This window comes from Balaenoptera physalus (assembly GCF_965194825.1).
Source record: "Balaenoptera physalus genome assembly, chromosome: 19".
In the NCBI taxonomy this organism is placed as follows: domain Eukaryota; kingdom Metazoa; phylum Chordata; class Mammalia; order Artiodactyla; family Balaenopteridae; genus Balaenoptera; species Balaenoptera physalus.
This window is the reverse complement of record NC_138900.1, coordinates 65,261,088-65,282,792: the sequence shown is the minus strand read 5'-3', so window position 1 is coordinate 65,282,792 and position 21,705 is coordinate 65,261,088. Positions and strand designations below refer to the sequence as shown.

General features: G+C 48.5%; 1 long non-coding RNA gene across 1 annotated transcript in view; it reads left to right on the top strand.

Moving 5' to 3' along the window:
• Positions 1-21,705, top strand: part of LOC309648969 — a 169,158-nt gene that overhangs the window by 56,292 nt on the left and 91,161 nt on the right. The gene's annotated exons all lie outside the window — the stretch shown is intronic.

Here is a 21,705-nt window from a genome sequence, read left to right as displayed (position 1 = left end):
CGACTCATTTATTCTAAACTCCGCTGGAACTGCTCCCCCAAAAGCAGGTGACTATAGAAAGATTTTTTTTTTTTTAATTCTAAATAACAAGAGGGATAAAAGTGAACGTCATCCTATGAGGTCTGAACGTTAAAATGTAAGAGAGAGTTAGCCAGGGTCTGGTAAATGGCTAAACAGATTAGTAGCCTTACTTTTTAACATATAAACATCTGAAACCCGTTTCCTGTTTAAGAAGAAGGGAAAAAAAAAAAAGTCTAGGTGGATGACCTCGGGCACTTTTTTTTGATTAACAAATGTGAATTGTACATCACGGTGGAAAAAAAAAAATGGCCCACGCTTGGTGGTCTTTCTACAGTCTGTATACGGGAGAGAGAGAAAAAAATACAAAAATAAACGTTACCTTCTCACTTTCCGGGTGGGCGATGCCATTTCTGCAGCGGCGTCCAGGGCTCTGGCAAATGTTAAGGCTGTCACCGCGGACAGAATCCCCATGGTCTGTGTGCCTCCGTAGAGTCCGAGGAAAAACATTCCCTGCATACTTGCCGGTGGGTCCTATCTCCAGGCCTTGGGCTCAACCCGGCAGGCTCGTGTCACCCGGATGAGCTGCTGGGACATAGCTAATCTAACCCCACGCCTTCCCGGGCCAGCCCTGCAGCAGGGTGCAAACTGGACCAATTTACTGCCTCAACCCAGAGGACAAAGAGAGTTGACTCTCAACCTTAAGGAAGAAGCACCAGCTGTAGTTTGTTCGACCGAAAAGAGCTTAGGGGTTCTGACACATTCTGACAAGATGCATTTTATAGGGTTTGTGCTAAAATTGATATTGTAAGTTGGGATTCCAATTTTATGTCTCGAATGATAACAATAGCAGCTGGGACCTTTAAGAAATGTGTGTATTCCTTCCATTGAGTTACATAATAAAAACTATTTATGTCAAACACCTTATAAGGGAAAGATTTGCCCGAATGTCAATATAACATATAATACTTTTTTATATTCAGATAGAAAAAAAAACCCCATTATCAGTGTTACCTATTAGTTTGGGTTTGGAGTCTTAGATGTGTGGAGGCTTTAAAATTCTAAAGTCAGCATCTTCTTGCTTTAATTTACAAATTCATTGAAGCGCTTCTTTTTGGTATTATTTCTGTATATACTAAAAAATCCCAAACGCTGATACATCGTTTTTTTCCAAGTCCTTCTGATGAGAAGACACAAAAGAAGGGCACCATTTTATGCTGTTTGATTTGATTTTGATCATTTCCAAGCATGCGATAAAAAGAGTCACCTGTCCTTAATCATCGGTGCTGCTTTTGTTCTCCGGAAGCAGTTGTGGCTTTGGGTACAGACTGGCCACCAGAGCATTCCTAATTCTGATGAGCAAACGGGGCAGGGGCTCAGAAGGCCACTCTTTCCCAGGAAAGAGACAGTGACATTGCAGCTCAAGGCAACATCCGCAGCCAGATTTCAGAGGGGCTTACACTCACCTCCAGCCTTCCCGGGGACATCACACCGATTTTACTGCCAAATGGGCAAGGCTTCTTGCTGAGGCCAGTCACTTCGAAATGACCGTGCGGCCCTGCCAGGCGGCTTATTAGGAAACCCCAGCTTCCTTCTTATCTCATCTGCTCAGACGAAGAGCAGAACCTGATTGAGATGAGGAGAAAACCCCAATTAGCAAAGCCAGGAGATGTTCATCTGTCCCGCACCCCCATGCCTGGGTCAGGTCCGCGCGGTTTCCTTTGACTTACGGGGCGGGTGCGACAGCGGGTTGATGAGAAAAGCCCATTGCAGTGGGAACCGTCATCCAGATGCCATGAGCTCCCGCCCTGGCCCCCCAAGGCGGGACGGCACCCCTGTCCGTCGGGTGATGAAGAGCCCACGGGGGCAACTGCCAAAACCCCTGCCCCTCATGCCCTGTTGGAAGCAGCAGACGCTAACTTAAACTCGGCCAAATGCCAGCTGAATTTCTTTTGTTATTAAGTCACAACTTGAATGTAAAGCCCCCAAGCAAACACAATTTTAAAAAATAACTTCCTATTAAGCCTCTCCCTTCTCTTCTTTGTCAGAGAGTTTCTTCAGCCTAAATGGAAGCCATTTCCCTTTTCTTTTCAAAGGAGAGGTCCACCAAGCGTCACCTGGTGTCCTCTGCCAGCTTCACCCCCAAGTACCAGCACTTATAAAGGCCATAAGTGCTCTCTGGGTCGATGGCCATATTCCATAGGCTGATTTTATGTCGGTTACACGACTATCATCAGAGAGAACTGTGCTCCAGGCAAGGACTGAGAAGGGCATCTGAGACAGTGTGAATATTTGAAATAAAAAATGTGCAGGTCCAGAGGATTCTGCAGACACTTGCTATTTGGAACAGCAGCTCTACCTACATCATCTCCCCTCTTCTCAGGGACCCTGATGGTGACTGTCATCACCCACACGTCACACAAGAACATGGAGAGACAGAAAGACGAGCTCTATTTCACAGAGAGAAGGTGGGTGACAGGTGAGGCTTGGCAACGCACAGTGGTGAACGCGCTGGTACTGCCGGCCTTCGAGGGGGCCTGTTAGATGCTAAGGGTCTTTCCCCACAGACTGTCAGCCGTGGCGAAAAGCTAATCTGACCTCCCGCAGTGACCCCAAGAGGCAGGCATTCTCACTGCCTGCATCTCATAGAAGGGGAAACTGAGGCAGGGAGGTCAGTCCACCTCTGAAGACCAGACTGCTGGAAGGTGACAAAGTGATGGGGTCAGGAGTCACCGCCAGGCCGTCTGCCAGCAAAGCCAGGTTGTAGCCTCTGTGCTGTGACATCAGGGTCCAGGATCATCAGTGAAAGCCCAGGCCAAACCCTAGCCCGTCACCTGGGCGAGTGACTCTACCACCCTGAGCCTCAGTTGGCTTGCCTGTAAAGTAGGACGGGAATGGTCCCCAACTCGGGGAGTTGTTTGGGATCGCATGAAACGGGACAGGAAAAGTGCACGTCACATCGGAGGTGCTGCACAGTTACTGGATGCTGACGGTGGGGGGGCGGGGGGAGGGGGGGTCTCAGCCCAAAGCCCGTTCCCCTCCCGCTGAGCGGGCCGCAGGCTGCAAGGCTTGCCTTGGGGATCCATCTGGGAACCTGGGTCATGTTCTCAAACACCAGCAGAGCAAAGTGGTCGGGACGCATGCAGCGTGGACCCCACCGCAGCCGGGCCTCAGCCGGGTGGCCCAGGGTCTGCCCCACGGAAGTGCTGGCCGGCAGTGGATGCCCCGGCCTGCAGGGAGGGACCGTGCAGAGACCTCGGGCCTCAGGCTTCAGTGTGGGAGTCACATGACGTGTCATCACATGACAGCACAGGGGACCCCCCCCCCCACAGGTCCCCTGCCCACTCCCAGCCTTTTGCCGCCCTGGCTGCCCGCTGGTTTCTGTTGCATCTGTTTGGAGAGTAACACCCTGGGGGCCGCCTCCTTCTCCACTCTGTTCCAACGTGTCGAGGGCCGCACAAAGAGCCCCAAACAGCCTTACTTCCCGAAGCTGGCTCTGCTGGAGGCCTGGACGCTTCCCGACCACCGGCCCGGCAGCATGGCTATCGGGGGCTTGGGCTTCCACTAGAGCCAGTCCAAATCCTGCTTCTGCCTCTGACAAGCTGTTTTTGTTTGGGCAAGTAGCTTGTCCTCTCTGGATCCCACTTCCCCCTTTCATACAAGGGTAGCAGAGATGGAGAAAGTGCTGGTTTGCAAGAAATATCAATTATCGTACTGCTGTTTAACTCCGACCATAAAAGGAAAACACCTGAATGTATTGAGAGCGGTAACTCATTTTTAAAAAATGGGATGCCACCTCCTCAGCAGAAGGGCTAGACAAAGAGTAAAGCAAAAGACACAGCGAGTGGCACAGCGGTAAGTGGGGGGAATTCTGCCATCAGGAAACCTGGGTTCGGTTTGTTTTCTGCCACTTACCTGGGCACATTGCTTAACAATTCTGGACTCCTTTCCCCATCTGTAAATGATGATCTATAAGTTTTCCTCCTACCTTCTTCCTTTAATTACCAACTAAAATCTCCCGCCACAGACAAATCACCTTAACATAAACACACTGTTCTCCAAAGCACTAGGATATTCTTAAAGCACCCACATACATATAATGAAAATGATGGCAACATTTTGCAAATACAAAAAACTTGAAATAATAGAGTGGTGGGATTGTGGGTGATGATTTTTTTTTTCTCTTCTGTAATATACCTTTGATTAATGTCTTGTATCTTAAGTTTTTCTATGGATTTCTTTTTATACACATGTAGCTGTGACTAACCCCGCCCCCTGTCCCTGCCAGCCGGTCCTGTGGAGATGCCCCTGGGCCTTCGCCTCTGAAGTGAAAGGACCCACATGAACTCAGACCTTTACTGGAAAGTGGACTTCGTGGGAAAAGACTTTTTTTTTTTTTTTTTTAATTATCATGAGTTCTTTGGAAGACAATAGCTGTAGTATTAAGGGATTTATTTACAGAAGCTATGGGGAAAACACTTCTGCTGATTAAGGACATATGTAAAAAAGAGAGAGAGAGAGAGACAGGGAGAAAGGAAAAGCACACATTGTCACATCAGTCCAGGAACTGTATCATCTCTTAAACCCACACCCGTGAGTGGTGGAGGGATGTGGCTGGAGCCAAACCACAGATGCCAGGGCTGCAGGGCACCCAGGACCCGTCTCACTCAGGGCCCTCCTGTGGAACATGCACACAGGCCCTGTGGGTCTGGCTGAAGTGCAGGTCCAGAGGAGCAGGTGTGAGTGGGGCTGAGCTTGGCCCTCATTCACCAGCAGCCGGGGGTGCCCAAGTCGCTGGTCCATGAACCACTCAGAGTGGCCGGGTTTAGAGTAGAACGACCATGGATTTCACCTGCTTGGTAGGGGTTGGCTGCCCGAGCTCCTCGGTTCGGAGCAAGCGTTCTCGACTTGCACCACACTTTTCTTTTCTTTTTTAAACATCTTTATTGGAGTATAATTGCTTTACAATGGTGTGTTAGTTTCTGCTTTATAACAAAGTGAATCAGCTATACATAAACATATATCCCCATATCTCTTCCCTCTTGTGTCTCCCTCCCTCCCCACACTTTATTTTATTTATTTCTTTTTCTTTTGGCCGCGCAGCATGTGGGATCTTAGTTCCCCTACCAGGGGTCGAAACTGCATCCCCTGCAGTGGAAGCACGGACTCTTTTTTTTCTTTTTTTTTAAACATCTTTATTGGAGTATAATTGCTTTACAATGGTGTGTTAGTTTCTGCTTTATAACAAAGTGAATCAGCTGTACATATACATATAACCCCATATCTCCTCCCTCTTGCGTCTCCCTCCCACCCTCCCTATCCCACCCCTCTAGGTGGTCACAAAGCACCGAGCTGATCTCCCTGTGGGAAGCACAGAGTCTTAACCACTGGAATGCCAGGGAAGTCCCTGGACCGCACTTTAGAATCAGTGTGATTTTGAAAAACCCCAGCACCTAGGCTGCACCCTAGACTAATTAAATCAGAATCCTTGGGCGGTGGGGGGGGGGGGGGGGGGCGGTGCCCAGGCACTGGGATGTTTTCAAAGCTCCTCAGCACTCTGAGGACGAATGGTCTAGGTGCTGCCTCTCTCAGGGCTGGGAGGAGGGAGCGGAAGATGGATTAGTGATGTCTGCCAGGAGGGAGGCGTGGTGGCCTTCACTGAACAGGCATTTGCCAAGGGTGAGGGACTTACCCGAGATGTTGCTGCGGCAGAATTAGGTTTAGGAGCCAGACCTTCAGACCCTCACCTTCAGAGTCCAGCTTTTACTCAAGGATGACACACAGACAGAGGTCCCTGTCTGAAGTACAGTCCTCAGGCCTCATGGTTCAAGTTCCTGGTGCACTGCTTGGCCACAATCGGTCGGGTAGGGTCTGACGTTGACCTTCTGGGTCAGCCGTTGTGGGGGCCCGAGGTGTGGTGAACCAGGTGCAGTGAGAGGTTGAGCGATGCCTTGAATGTCACCCCAAAGACAGGCTGGGGAATGGGGCGCATTCAGGTGAGCCCACTCTTGGGGATCCTGGAAGTTCGCAAGGAAGGGTTCAGACCCTGGTGGGTTGCCCAAAGAGTAGCATTAACAGATCCCAGTGAATCAGGGCATCAAGATCAAGAACGTGACTGAGGAATTCAGTATTTTTCCATATGCATTGAGGGTAGAACTCACAATAGAGACCTTCTCTGGGGAGAGTTTAGGCTGAGAAGGGGCAGGGCTTCGGGGGGGGGGAACCCCTGGATGCTGTGAATATTGTATGTCTCTGTTGAGGTGTACACACATGTAAAACCGTCAAGCTATAAATTTAAGATTTGTGTACTCTCTATACTTTCCTGGATGTAAGTTAAACATCAAGAAAAAGAAATTAAAAGCAAGAAAGGTAAACCTATACAATAAGTAACATGGTTGAAAAAACGTAGAAACATAGAAATAGAGCTACAGATTAATAAGAAAATGACAAGCCAATAGAGGGGGAAACATGTCAAAAAAATTAGAAAAAATCAGAGGCACAATTAACAGAAAATGAACCAATAAAGCAGATCACATTAAATATGCTTATTGTAAAATATAATCATAACCCTTCGTTAGCCCTTTGATGAATTTCCCTACATTCTTTTCATGATCTAGTGCTGCTTTTATGTTGAATTCCGTACAGGCATGGGGACGGCCCCGTAATCTTTTCAGGGTTTGTCTCAATCTGCTCTGGGCTGGATTAAACGTTGAAATTGATCAGGTGATAGTTAAGGACTTGGAGGGAATATTTCTTGTAAATAGTTAAGGACTTGGAGGGAATATTTCTCGTAAGGATTTGAGATCTCAGAGGTCTTCAGCATGGAGTAACCAGGATGCATTAAGCCAAAGCCTGAACAAGGCTTACAAAGATGTAACGAAAAATAAAATCAATACTAAACTGTAAAGTGGAAATGGCATTGCAGCTTTTCTTCCTCCCTTTGATGTATCAAATATCAAATCCATCTTTGTAAATGAAAAAAACTATTTATTTTTTGGACAAGGGGACCAGGGAGGGGCCTGTTCTTCCAGGGGAGCCGATGCACACTTTGCATCGGGAAGTGGCGTGCAGGTGACGACAGGGAAGCTGAGAAGGGACCCTGGTTTCGGAGGAGAAGGGAAGGAGTTTGGACACTATTTATCGTTACGGGCCAGACACTCCAGTGCACATGTCTGTGATCAGAAAGAGACAGAGTGGGCTTCCCTGGTGGCGCAGTGGTTGAGAATCTGCCTGCCAAGGCAGGGGACACGGGTTCGAGCCCTGGTCCGGGAAGATCCCACATGCCGCGGAGCAACTAGGCCCGTGAGCCACAGCTACTGAGCCTGAGCGTCTGGAGCCTGTGCTCCGCGACAAGAGAGGCCGCGATAGTGAGAGGCCCGCGCACCGCGATGAAGAGTGGCCCCCGCTTGCCGCAGCTAGAGAAAGCCCTCGCACAGAGACGAAGACCCAACACAGCCATAAATAAATAAATAAATTTATTAAAAAAAAGAAAGAGACAGAGTAAAGGGGACATGTCAGGTGCGGGAAGGAGTCTTGGGAACACTCCCTAGAGAAGCAGGTACAGCGACAGGGGCCTGGCAGCCTGGAGAACGGAGGGCAGAGGACTCAGGGTTCCTCAGAGAAGGGTGGCAAGGGTGGTCCCCCTGTTACCACGGGCACCCGGAAAAGCCTCGCCTGACTCTGCCTGTTCTCACTGAAATGTTTCTCCCGGGGAACACATCTTACTTTCATTCGCAGTGAGTGGTGATTCACAAAATGCCCTCCCCAAGAGGGACGGAAAGATGGTGACAGAAATTCATATATAGGTGTGAATAACTACGCTCAGGCCCCCTTCTCCAGACCAGGGGTGATGAAGAGCTTCGGGAAAGCCACAGGGGGCTGGCTGGGGAGGGGACAGAAGGGGGGCCCGCCAAAGCAGGAAGAATGGGCCCAGACCAAAGTCTCCACCGACTCTGAAGGGGCAGAGCCCTTACAGCGAGCACAGGGGAGACTCTAGGTCAGTGTTTGTTCTCATCATTAGCGCAGAAGACGCGGTGAATTCATGCATCCTTAGAGTTTCTGAGTCCCTTCTAGCTGGGTTCTCAGTCAGTGTCGGAAGACTCTGTGTGGCTCCCAAGTCCATTGCAGCCAAAATGGAGAAACACACTATGAACACAGGCCCTGGGAGAGGTCGAACTGTGAGCCCAGACCCAAGGGGAAAAACCTGAAAGGGGGAGGTAGCCCCTCCTCCAGACCGTATCTACCCCTGGGGCATCCAGGACAGGAGTAAATGAAATGAGCAATGTGACGGGGACCAGAATTTGCTGGAACAAACGGTGGGAGCAGCTGCCCCCCCCAGCAGCCCAGGACTCCTCTCTGACCTGCTCCTTTCCCCACCCCCCCCTTGCGGGGACATGGCTGAGGATGTCTGTTCCAGTTAAGCATTCCAGAACGGAGGAAATAACCACAGGACAGGTTTGGGGACCCACTGGAGCCACGTTGGGACAGGAGCGAGCTAAAACTCCATGTGATCCCCTGACCTCCAAAAGCCCCTCCTGGGACTAGGGGACCCCAGTGCCACAGCGAGCCTCCTGGAATCAGTGTCCGTGTCCAGGGATCCCCGAGTGTCTGATTGTGCCCCTTTCCCCAGTGCAGTCACCCTGGGGGAGGGCTGCTCTTCCCCACCCCCCCTTGCCTGGTCTGGGCCACTGTCGCAGGGCAGCCAGCGTGGGCTTTCACTCCCCAGGTCATCCTCTTGCTTAAAATCCTTCGTAGAGCGGAGGTATCATTTATTGTTCCAACCTGGGCATTTTGGGGAGTAAAGGGGGGTGTTAGTAATTACATGCAACCACAGCCCAGAATCATCCATGTAGGGCTCCAGCTGTGGGGTCTCGGCCCGGCACTGGCTACAGCCTCCCTTGGCTCCTGGCCGCCTTCCTCCAGCCTCTGTCTCCATCTTCACGTGGCCTCTCCTCCTCTCTCTCTCTCCTGTCTCTTATAAGGACCTCTGTTGTTGGATTGAAGGCCGTCCCAGGCCCAATTCAGGATGAGCTCAGCTGGAGACCCTTAACCTAACAACATCTACAAAGAGAGAGGAAGCAAGATGGCGGAATAGAAGAAGATGGAGTTCAGCTCCTGCCGCAGATACATCAAAAATGCGTCTGCTTGTGGAACAGTTCCCACAGAATGCCTTCCTGGACGCTGGCAAAAGACACCAGACACCCAGAAGTGCAAGAAAGATCTCCTCGTAACAGGGCAGGACAAAAGAAGAAAGGAATCAGGTGAGACCTGCACCCTTGGGAAGAAGCTGGAAAAGAGGAAAGTTTCCCACACCCTGGGAAGCCCCACCGCTGGGAGGGACACCAGCCGGGACAGAGGGGGAGCTTCCGAGGCTCAGAGGAGAGCGCAGCAGCAGGTGGGGGCGGCCAGGACGGAGAGACACTGGCACAGGGGTTCCGAGCCGCCTCGCTGCACCCCAGCCCGAGACGTGCGCCGGCTGGTACACGCGGGGGCTGGGGGCTGAAACCCAGGCTTCAGAGGACAGAGCCGGGGAGAGGACTGGGGTTGCCTGCCTGGAGACAGCCTGAAAGGGGCCAGACTGTGATGCTGAAACCACACGACTCAGATGGTATTCGAACCCGCGGGCTGGAACTCGAACCCACTGTCTTTTAATTGAGATCACACACCTGGTCTCAGGGCTTAATGAAGCTCAGGTTCTTTACGTCTCAGCGCAGAAGGAGTTCAGCGAGAGGCAAAGTGATAGGTAAGAAGCAGATTTATTGAGAGAGACACACACTCCACGGACAGAGTGCGGGCCGTCTCAGGAGGTGAGAGTGGCCCTGAAATACGGGGTGGTTAGTTTTTATGGGCTGGATAATTTCATGGGCTAATACGTGGGAAGGTTATTCCAACTATTTTGGAGAAGGGGAGGGAGTTTCCAGGAATTGGGGCGTTGCCCACTTTTTGGCCCTTTGTGGTGGGCCTCGGAACTGTCCTGGCGCCGGGGGTGTGTATTTAGCTGATGTATTGCAATGAGGGTATAATGAGGCTCAAGGTCCACTGGAAACTGAATCTTCCACCATCATGGGCCTAGTAGGTTCTAACCAGTTTTGGTCGTGTCCTCCACGTCTCTGTCGTTCTTTTAAAGGTTGTGCCCTGCCCCCTTCCCTCCTGTCTCAGTACCGGTGACAACTGGGGGTGTTCACAGAAGCAGCCCGGGCACCATAGACGCAAAGCGCCTCGCTAAGGGGCTCGCGAAGGGGGGGCGGGGCCGCCATAGCAGCCTCTTTCCCGGGGTCGCCTCTACGAGCTCTGGGAGCGGGACAGCAGATGCTCCCGCAGCTGGGACGGGTCCGGCCTTGGCAGCTGAGGTCTCTGAGGGCACCCATGTGGAGGCGGGGCCGGGGTCTGGGCTGCTTCCCAAAGCGGGTCCCGGTGGGTGACCCCTGTGGTCCTGGTACCCGACTTCAGTGGATAAGATGTGCGCTGGCAGCTTTGTGAACACAGCACCTGAGGGCCACCAGGGCCCACTGCCTGTGTCCTGGCGGTGGAGGCTCCAGTGAAGGAATTCTCAGTGGCTCTTCTCCCAGCGGGAGTGCTCCAGTCCCACCTACCTCACGCCGCAGCTCAGAAATGGGTCTGGGGGCTTCTACTCCAACAGCTAGGGAGCAGACCCTGCCCTGGACGGGGCTGTGACAACCACAGAGCAAGAGGAGTCCCCGCGCACTGTCCCTTGCAGGCTCTGGTCACCACAACACCGGTCGCATCTCCTATCAAGGGGACACGGCCAGCACACACTGAGGAAAGAGCCGACAGGCATCCGGACTGAAAACAGCCCTCGCACCAAAAATATTAAACCCATGCTGACTACACAGGGACGCTCCCACATATGAATAGCCCTCCAAGAACACAGTAGATAATTGTTTCTCCTAAACTCATAGAGCAAGAGAAATATAAGTAAAATGAAGAAGCAGAGGGACCACTCCCAATGAAAAGATCAAGAGAATTCCCCTGAAAGAACAAACAATGAAGCAGATGTCTTCAGTCTAATAGACACCGAGTTCGAAAAGGAGATAAAATACTGAAGGAATTAAGAAGGGCTGTCGACAGAAATGCAGATAACTGTAAAAAGGAACCAAAAACTATAAAGAGGAACCAAGAAAAGTTAGAGAACTAATTCACTGAGATGAAAGCTGAGCTAAAGGCTACGAATAGCAGAATGAATAACACAGAAGAACGAATAAGTGACCTGGAAGATAGAATAATGGAAATCACCCAATCAGGACAGCAGACAGAAAGCCAAATTAAAAAAATGAAAGCAATATAAGAGACCTATGGGATAATATAAAGTGTGCCAATCTATGCATAATAGAGATCCCAGGAGGAGACGAAAGAGAAAAGGGGACTGAAAATGTATTTGAAGAAATTATGGCTGCAAACTTCCCAAACCTAAAGAAGGAAACATCCAGATACAGGAAGCACAGAGGGTCCCAAACAAGTTGACCCCAAAGAGACCTACACCAGGACATATTATAATAAAAATGGCCAAAGTTAAGGAGTGGATTGTAAAGGCGACAAGAGAAAAACAAAGAGTTCATGACAAGGGACCCCCCCATAAGGCTATCAGCTGATTTCTCTACAGAAACATCACAAGCCAGAAGGGAGCGGCAAGATATATTCAAAGTCCTGAAAGGGAAAAATCAGCAACCTAGGACACTGTACCCAGCAAGATTATCATTTAGAACAGAAGGAGAGAGAAAGAATTCCTCAGACAAGCAAAAACTAAAAGAATACAGCAATACCTAACCTATCCTAGAGGAAATATTGAAAGGCCTTCTCTAAATAGAAAAGAAGCAAGAATCTACAGAAAAGAGAAAATCATGATTGGAAAGTAAGTCACTTAAATAAGCCAGTACACAAAAATCAAAAAACAAATGCAGTTGGATGAAGCTTTCAGCCACCGACATTGTCTGATTTTGATGGCTAGCCATCCAGTGGGGAAAAACGAAATGACTAAGACGACGTGCACTCCTGGCCCCTTTTCCCAGCCCCGAGCAGGACCGGGACTTGTCCAGTTCACAGTTCTGTGACCTGCTCCTATAGGGGCATGTGTGGGAGGGAAATACACGGGGCAGGGGTCCTGTGGGCAAAACGCATTAGTGCGAATCGGCACAAAGCGTCCGGGGGGTAGACGGTGCTTCCAGAGCGAGTCTGCCCAGTGCTTTTGCAAGAATTCTCCGGACGGTGCCCCACTCTGGACTGACCCAGCCCCGCACCAGGGTGAGCAGCTTGGTGACTGCGGTGGGCGGGAGTGCCAGGTCCGCTGGGCAGTGAGCAGACCACACAACTGCTCGCGGCAGCCTGGGAACATGGGAACAGAGAGCGCCAGGCCCGACGGGGCACTTGCTCTGAGTGAGGGCTCTGCACAGTGTCTCCCCTTTCCCCCTTTCTGCCCCCAGCCCCCAGTTTAGGCTAGGCTGGTGCTCTGCACAACGGCTGCAGTAGCAAAGCCCTGTCTTCACAGCGGGAGTGGCGGCTCCCCGTTGCCTTATGTCATAGCAGTGCTATTTCCTTTTATTATAAATAAGAATTTCACTCAAAGGGGTGCAGCCTAATACCCCTGGCTGCTTTGTACTTTAATCAGAGCTTTCCTGCCGAAAATGTTTATCTACCAGCAAAGAGGTGCTAATTTTATCTTGCAAGAGTGGGTATCTGCTTACGTCCCTTCTACCTTCGAGAAAGATAACCCAAAGGGCATTATGTCATCTAAATACAGCATCCTTGGAGATCAAAGCGTAATGTACACATCTGCCAAGGTTGATGGAGCGGCCATTGGTGAGCCCTTCCGCCCGGCTGTATGTGCTCCATTGATAGACGCACTTTGCCATTTCTGTGAAAGAAACTCCCAAGCGCTCTGTTTGTGCCAGTTGATTTTGGTGATATTGGGAGGTTTTGAAATGAGACTCCAAAATAGATATGCCCTTCTCACCCCCTCTGTGTAAGCCCTCGCCACAGGAAATGGCACAAGTTCAAATTTTCGTAATGGAAGCAACGGGGGACTAGATAAGAAGTATGTCCCTTACAGGGACATTTTCGTGTTTAAAATAGAGTCAGAATGATCCATAGCCCAAATCCACCTGAGTGTGTTTGTCTTTCGACTTGAGTCCTATTTGTAATTCCATTTCGGTGTTTTTCACTTTCTTGGATCCCAGTCTGTTATAAGAGTACACATCCCAACACACACACACTCACACGAAATAAATGTTCACAAAACTAGATGTAATCTTACAGCATGCACTGCTGTGTTTTGTCTATTCCCATCTAGCTAGACACCTCGTCCTTGGCTTCTCAAAGTGTGGTCCCCGGACCAGCAGCCTCAGCATCGTCCGAGTTAGAAATACAGACTGTAGGGCCCCACCCCAGCTCTGCACAATGACCACGTTTGAGAAGCATTGGTCCAGTCTATTTCATTTTTTGAAGCTTTAAAATGTTTTCAATAACTTGGTTGCAACTCACTAAATGAAGTCACCACTCATCTGTGCTTCATGATGCAGAGGGTTTAACAAACCTACTTTGGGACTCTGGAACCAGGGTGCTGAGGGCTTCAGGCAGCTCGGTTGTGAGCAGAAATTGATGTTTGCCTACAACTCTGCCCTTCGGAGACGCTTTCCGCAGACACCCTCCGGGCCTCCAGACTAGGAAGGGATCATCTCAAACCCTTAACCCCCCCCTTAGTCCCCACCCTCCGTGCTGCGTCCTCCTCTACCTTCTCCTCCTGGGAGATGCCCCTACCATCCTTCCACCGCCCCCACCCCCACAGAGGTCCCCAGTGTGCTCAGAAAGATGGTTTCCCACTCAGGGTGGTTTTGCAAGCTTTGTCACACTTGGAATTTAAGCATCCACACTCTGTGGGATTTGCAAAGAGTCCTAAAAATTAGGGGGAGCAGCGTGGGAGGGGGTGGCCTGACATAGGTGAGGAGCCTGGCCATTTGGTTCACTTACCTTGTGACCTCCTCTCCCTGGTGACCTCACTGCTAAGGGCCCTCTCCGTGCCCTCGGAATTAAGGAGGAGAGGGATGTATCAGATATCATGGAAAGAGGCTGACTCTTCCCTCCTAGAATTAGAGTTGAGAATAAAACTGAAATGCCTAGAACATCTTCGGACACCATCACAACAAGGGCGATGATCTCCCTCAGCTCAGGATGGAGTAATAGGATAAAATGAAATTATAAAGGTACATAGTGTTGGAAAGTGCAGAGAATATTGAACTTGCCAGGCTGGAACAGCAGGACAGCTGCCTTCCCATACAGAGTGGATCTATATGCTGTAAAAAAAAAAAGTACCACCTCACACACTTTTCCCTTTTTAAAAAATTTCAGAAATAATCTCTATCATGGAAAATAGACAAAAGCCCAAAGAAACAGCAAAAATCACCTGTGTTCTCTTTATGGAGAGAAAACTACTTCCCATTTTGCTGGATATCCTCAAGACATTTTCTGTGATTTACAAAGACATAAATTTGTGTACACAGAAGAGCTGCCGCCTTGTGTAGTTCGTAAACATAGATGGCGTAATACGGAACACATTCAGGAACCCCCTTTTCAACCAAAGGTGTCTTAGAAATCTTTTTTTGTAATTGAAGTACAGTTGATTTACAATATTATATTAATATCAGGTGCACAGCATAGTGATTCAGTATTTTTACAGGTCATACTCCATTAAAAGTTATTACAAGATAATGGCCATAATTCCCCATGCTGTACAATATATCTTTGTTGCTTACCTGTTTTATACACAGTAGTTTGTACCTCTTAATCCCATGCCCCTAATTTTCCCCTCCCCCACTTTCCTCTTCCCAGTGCTAACCACTAGTTTGTTCTCTCTGTCTGTGAGTCTGGTTCTGTTTTGCATATACGTTCACTTGTATTATTTTTTTAGATTCCACATGGAGATCTTTCCACGTCCGCTATACTTCAGTCTTACCTGTTTAAGCCAGTGCTCAGTTTTCCATATGGAGATGCCACGGTTTGCTTTACCATGTCCATATCAGTAGTCATTTCAGTTACTTCCTGTGTCTTCTTATAATAAAAATATTTGCACTGAACATCCTCAGACCTGCCCCTCTGTGCACATGTGGGTATTTCTTTGCCAAAACAGATTTCTAAAAGTGCTGTGTAAAGTGCCGTGTCTGGGGTGTCAGGTGTGTGGGTTTCCAGTTTGAACAGATTCCTGTCAATTGCTTCCGTAAACAAGGTAGCAGTTTGCGGACCAGCGATGGCTAAACTTACTCCCCTTCCTCTTCCCAATGCTGGCCACGGCCAGTCTTTGCATTTTGACTAATGTATGGACGAATAGCAATATCCTTAAAGTAACTGGAGTTTTCCTGTTGGCTGATGCATTTGGACACTTTTCACACGTGGCGTTTGTGTTCTACTTTCAGGTGCCGCCTTCCTTATCCTTTGAACGTTTCTGCTTGTACGTCCTGTAGGTGAGTATTTATCTTTTTTAACCTGATCTTTAAGAGTGCGTTAAATATTTCTGATATTAGTCATTTCTGTGCTTTATATTTTGCAAGTATTTCTTCCCAGTTGGTCACTTGTATTTTCACTTTGTTTATGGTGTAGATTGTTATACAGATTCTTGACATGGTTTGCTTTTGCATTTATATATATATATATATTTTTTTTTAAGAATTTATTTATTTATTTGCTTGTTTATTTATTTATTTATTTTTGGCTGCGTTGGGTCTTCGTTGCTGCGCACGGGCTTTCTCTAGTTGTGGCAAGCAGGGGCTACTCTTCGTTGCGGTGCATGGGCTTCTCATTACGGTGGCTTCTCTTGCTGCGGAGTACGGGCTCTAGGCATGCGGGCTTCAGTAGTTGTGGCTCGAGGGCTCAGTAGTTGTGGCTTGTGGGCTCTAGAGTGCAGGCTCAATAGTTGTGGTGCACAGGCTTAGTTGCTCTGCAGCATGTGGGATCTTCCCGGACCAGGGCTCAAACCCGTGTCCCCTGCATTGGCAGGTAGATTCTTAACCACTGAGCCACCAGGGAAGCCCTTGCATTTATATTTTTAAGAAAATGTTCTCTATTTTCAAAATCGTCTAAATTTATTCCTAATAGTTTTATGGTGTAAGTTTTTTGCTTTTGCACTTTTGCCAATTGTCTCGACGCTGTTTATTGAGTGGTTGGTCCTTTTCATGATGTATTGAAATATCTTCATCATTGTGTGAGAAATGCCCATATGTACGTCTGTCTGGTGCTGGACACCCTGTTCTATGCCATTCGTCTATTTGTTTTATTTCCAGATATTTAGGATTTTTAAAAATATACTTTCATGTTAATAATTGCTAGTTTGGCTTCAGTGTGGTCAAAGAATATATTTTGTACTTTTTTAACCTTCTTAAATTTACTGAAACTTGCTTTATGACCTAGAAGAGTAGAAGGGAAGGTTTCTCTGTAAAGGGCCAGACTGCAAACATTTTAGAGTTTGCAAGCCAAGTAATGTCTCTGTTGCATATTCTTTATTGTTTTGTTTAGTTTTATTTTTGGCAGCCCTTCAAAAATATAAAAACCACGCTTAGGTCATGGGCTGTACAAACACAGGCCATGAGCCACAGTGGTCTAGAAGATGGTTGGTCTAACTTGGTTGATACTCCACGTGCACAGGAGAAGATGCGGGCTCTGCTGTTGTTGGGTCACGTGTCCCATTGACGTCCTTTAGGTCAAGCTGGTTTATAGAGTTCAAGTCTTCTATACCTGTCGTGATTGGTTTTGTTTGCTTGCTTTATCAAAGAGGAGTATTGGAAGCCCCGCTGTGTTTATGGATTGGACTGTCTCCTGTTCACACGATCAGTTTTTGTTTCCTGCATTTTGAAGCTTGCATACTCCGTCACTTGGCCTCGTGAATAATGGCCAAGTGAATAATGGTTACATCGAACTGGTTTGTTGAATGAGTTATTAAAATGTAATTGATGTCTTTGTTATTGGCAGTTCTACCAATAACTTTCTCAGATTCTAAGCTGTGAAATATCACTCTTTAGTTTGCAATTCTTCCAGAAACCAATAGTGAGGACATTTTGAGTGCCCTCAGTTTTCTCACGTGTAAAATGCAAATGTTAAGGTTCTTAGTTTGTTGGGAAGGTTAAATGGGGTGATCCATGTGGGGCTTAGTAAGAGTAGGTGCTCGGTGCATTTTAGCTGTTAGGATCAGAGTTAGCATTACTATTAGCATTCTTTCCTAAGGTGCTAGAGGCAAATACAAGACAGCCTTTGCTAGGCATGTGGCTGCGGTTGACCAGGAAGGATGGGGAGCAAACTGGGAGCAGTAACTGGCCAGACTCCAACCACGTGGCATGCGTTGTGTTCCGACTCCCACCAACCTTCCAAATTGTATCCCTCCCATTCCCTCTGACAACCACAGAAGGTAAAGCCCACTTGCCCAACATCCACTCCTATTTTTGCCAAAATGTTAAATCCTAGAGTTTGTCATGAATGCGAATAATTATGAGAACCATAGTAAAAAGAGAGTGTCAGGGTAGGAGGGACATGGATGGTGGAGTCAACAGACTTGAGCACAGATTCTGACTTCAGTGCTTACTGGGTGTATCGGTTAGCTCTTGACACAAGAGTGCTGCATAACAAACAACCACAGAACCTCAGCATCATAAGAACGGTAAGTGTGTATTGCTTGTGTATCTGGAATGAGCTGGGGGTCAGCCACGCGGCTCTGCTGATCTTGGCTGGGTTCGCATACGTGTCTGGGATCGGCAGCTGATCTAGGCTGACTGCACCTGGGACAGAGAGGACGCCCACTCAGCTGTGCTTGTTTCTCATCTCTAGCAGGCCGGCTCAGGCATGTCCTCATGGCCATGGCAAAGACGCAAGAGAGCATGTCCCAGTGTTGGAGCCCTTATTAAAGGCCCTTCCCTTGTGGTGGCCAAAGCAAGTCATGTGGCTGAGGCCAAAGTCCAGGGGTAGAGCATGTCACCCTGCCCACAGAGGGAGAGCTCCTCACGGTTACAGGGCAAAAGCAAAAATATAGGAAGGGGTGAAGAATTGGCACCACTGACGCCATCTACCACCCCAGGTGTGTGATTTCTCAGACCTGGTTTGTTCATCTGTGATTGGGAAACCGTGCTCTTTCTCACAGTACTGGTGAGAGTTTTAGATTAGAGAGTGTGTCTAAAGCAGATGGTGTAGTACCTGCCACAAAGGAGATGCTCAACTGGTGGCAGCCCTTCCTTTATTGATGATAATGACTGATGGGTAATGATGATTGTGGACTCACATTCCACACCCAAGGGCCTAACTTTCCGTATTCTTCATTCCTAAAGAGAACAGGTAAGTCTCTGTGTTCTGTATTTCTTGCAGTGTGATGCTTCGCCTTTCATTTTTTTTAAATAATAATAATTATTATATTATTTAACTTATTTATTTATTTTTGGCTGCAATGTGTCTTCGTTGCTGCGTGCGGGCTTTCCCTAGTTGAGCGGGGACCACTCTTCATTGTGGTACGTGGGCTTCTCATTGTGCTGGCTTCTCTCGTTGTGGAGCACGGGCTCTAGGTGCATGGGTTCAGTAGTTGTGGCTCGTGGGCTCTAGAGCACAGGCTCAGTAGTTGTGGCGCACAGGCTTAGTTGCTTCACGGCATGTGGGATCTTCCCCGACCAGGGCTCAAAACTGTGTCCCCTGCATTGGCATTGCCTTTCATTTTTCATAGTGCTTTTTAAAGAGCAAATGTTTTTAAGTTTGAATTTTATCCATTTTTTATTAGTGTATTTTCTTTCATGTCTAAGAAATCTTGGCCTGCCCCAAGTTTGTGAAGATATATTATGTTTTCTTTTAGAAGGTTTTATAGTTTTAGCTCCTGCATTTAGATCTTTGGTAGATTTAAAATTAATTTTTGTATATGGCGTGAGGTAGGGGTTGGAGTTTGTGTTTTCCCAGCATGACTATCTAGTTGCTCTTTGCCATATTGAGGAGGTTCCTTTCTACTTCTTTTTTTTCTTTTTTTTCTTTTTAATTTATTTTTGGCTGTGTTGGGTCTTCGTTTCTGTGTGAGGGCTTTCTCTAGTTGCGGCAAGCGGGGGCCACTCTTCATCGCGGTGCGCCGGCCTCTCACTATCGTGGCTTCTCTTGTTGCGGAGCACAGGCTCCAGACGCGCAGGCTCAGTAGTTGTGGCTCACGGGCCTAGTTGCTCCGCGGCATGTGGGATTTTCCCAGACCAGGGCTTGAACCCGTGTCCTCTGCATTGGCAGGCAGATTCTCAACCACTGCGCCACCAGGGAAGCCCCCTTTCTACTTCTTATTGGCTGAGTGTTGAATTCTGTCAAATGCTTCTTCGGTACCACATCACGCACTGAAACACTAACAAACATGAACTGCAGAAATCGATGATAGCCACCAGGACTATGAATTGGGAATGGAAAGAGGACTCATTCCTTTTGGTGGGTTTATTACCTCGATAGCTAGAGGCATGTGACAGACAGCCACATGCTAATCCCTCTTCCTCTTCTCCCCAGATAAGCACCTTTCCAGCCTCTTACAGTCAGCAGTGAGCACATGACCCAGTTTGGGCCAATGAGCTACAAGAGAAAGTACACCGTAAGGCTCCTGGAAAAGAGGTTTTCCTCCCCAGTAAAAGGAGAGAGGTCACTTGTCTGTCTCCCTGCTTTTGAAGAAAGTCATCTGAGGGTGTGATGTTTAAGGAAACCCCTGCCACCTTGTGACTATGCTGGGAAGGCCATGGGAACTGCAGACATGCTGGGCATCACTGGGAAGCTCATTGCATCATGGGGAGCCATAGACTTATCTCCATAGACTTCCTATTTTTGGAGATAATTTATTTCCTTATGATGTGTGCCATATTAGTAGGTATTTTATTATTTATAAACCATATGGGCTACTCCCTCAACCCCTAAACCCCAGTCCAGTCCAGAATAAGCCTTTTCTAGAGCCAATCCACTAAGTATCTTCATCATCCAGTTCCCTCCAAACATGGAAATTGGAGGAGATGTTGATTCCATAAGGTGCAGAGTCCTGGGATGGGACCTACAAGCAGAGAGGAGAGAGCGCCAGGCCTGGAAGCTCCAAGTCTGTGTTCTTACACTGATGGCCTCCCCAGCACCTCTAGGCTTCCTTCATCCTCTCAGTGTTCCACGCTCCATCCCTTGTTAGAGCCTTCCTTCCGCCTGAAATACTCCCCTCAGTCTCAACTCTTTTGCTTGTCTGGCTGGTCCTACTCATCCTTCAGGCCTCAGTTTAAAGATTACCTCCTCAGGGGGTCCTTCCAGGTCCTCCCAGACTCTCTCTTAGCACACTAAATTTTTCTTCATAGCAAGGATCCCAATTGAAATTAATTATGTGATTTGCTGTAATCTGTTTCCTCCACTGGACTGTAAACTCCCTGAGGATGAGGATCAGATCTTCCTGTGGGGCCCCATGCTTAGCACCTGGTACCATGCCTGGCACATCAGAAGCATTCAGCACATATCTCTGATTGATTGATGGGTGGATGGACGGATGTGTGGGTGGATGGGTGGATGGATGGGTGGGTGGATGGATGGGTGGATGGGTGGATGGATGGGTGGGTGGATGGATGGGTGGATGGATGGATGGATGGATTGGTGGATGGATGGATGGGTGGGTGGATGGATGGATGGATGGATTGAATGGCACCCCCACCAACTTGCTGCACAGCCATAAGCAAGTCACTTTCCCTTTCTAAGCTGTAGTTTTCTTATCTGTCATATAAGGAGTCTGAACTAAATGGAATCTAAGAGTCCCTCCTCTGCCAACTCTTCGTCAAATTGAATCCAGATGCTCAGATGTGGCTTTCCTTTTAAAATTGGCCCTCCCCTCATCTATCCATTTACTTTACCACTGCTGGTGACCCTGACGTTGTCCCAGAAGCTCATTGCATGTAAGCATCCCATGGAGGACAGCTGGAGCTGGTGACTTTGACCACCCCAAGATGCTGGTGCAGTGGTTTCCAGACACAGGAAGGCTGCAGTGTCTGGTAGTTTCTCCCAGATGCCAGGTGCCTAGTTCCCTCGTCCTGTGATGGGAAGGCAGACATTTTGGTGGGTTGGCAGTAAGTGTCAGTGGAGATGTACCTATGTTTGCCTTCATTCCAGCACATCTGGTCATCCTCACACACGTGGTGAATAAGAAGAACCCTCTTTTCAGATTGAAGATCTGAACGAGTGCAGTTTCCTGCAATGCCCATAATGGGCTTTTACATCTGCCTAGTGGGTGCTGCAAGGACTCCGTCCCGGTCACCTTGCGGCACACGGAAAGCTGCCCTAGAAACCCACAGCTTCCACAGTTGTGTCTTAAACCTCTGTATCATAACCCACCCTGGAAGCAAAGGCTAAGGCAAGTCCCATCACTTGCACTTTTTCTTCTCATCCACTTCCCCTCCTCTGGCAGGAATCGTGATAAGAGGTGACTGTTTATTGAGCCCCGCTGTGCCAGGAGCAGTGCTGGGGCCATTTCATCCTTTCCTTCTAATCCTCACAATAGTTCTTGGTTGTGCATTCTCACCGCCGTTTGATAGATGGGGAAAGTGAGGGTCAGAGGTGTGCCCGGACCTGCCCAGGGCCACGCGGATCTAAGTGGTGGGCCTGATATTTGAACCCAGCTCCGAACCTCTGAGGCTGCGCGTGTGCTCCCTCCAGACCGCTTGCCCAGTGGAAACCTGTGGCAGG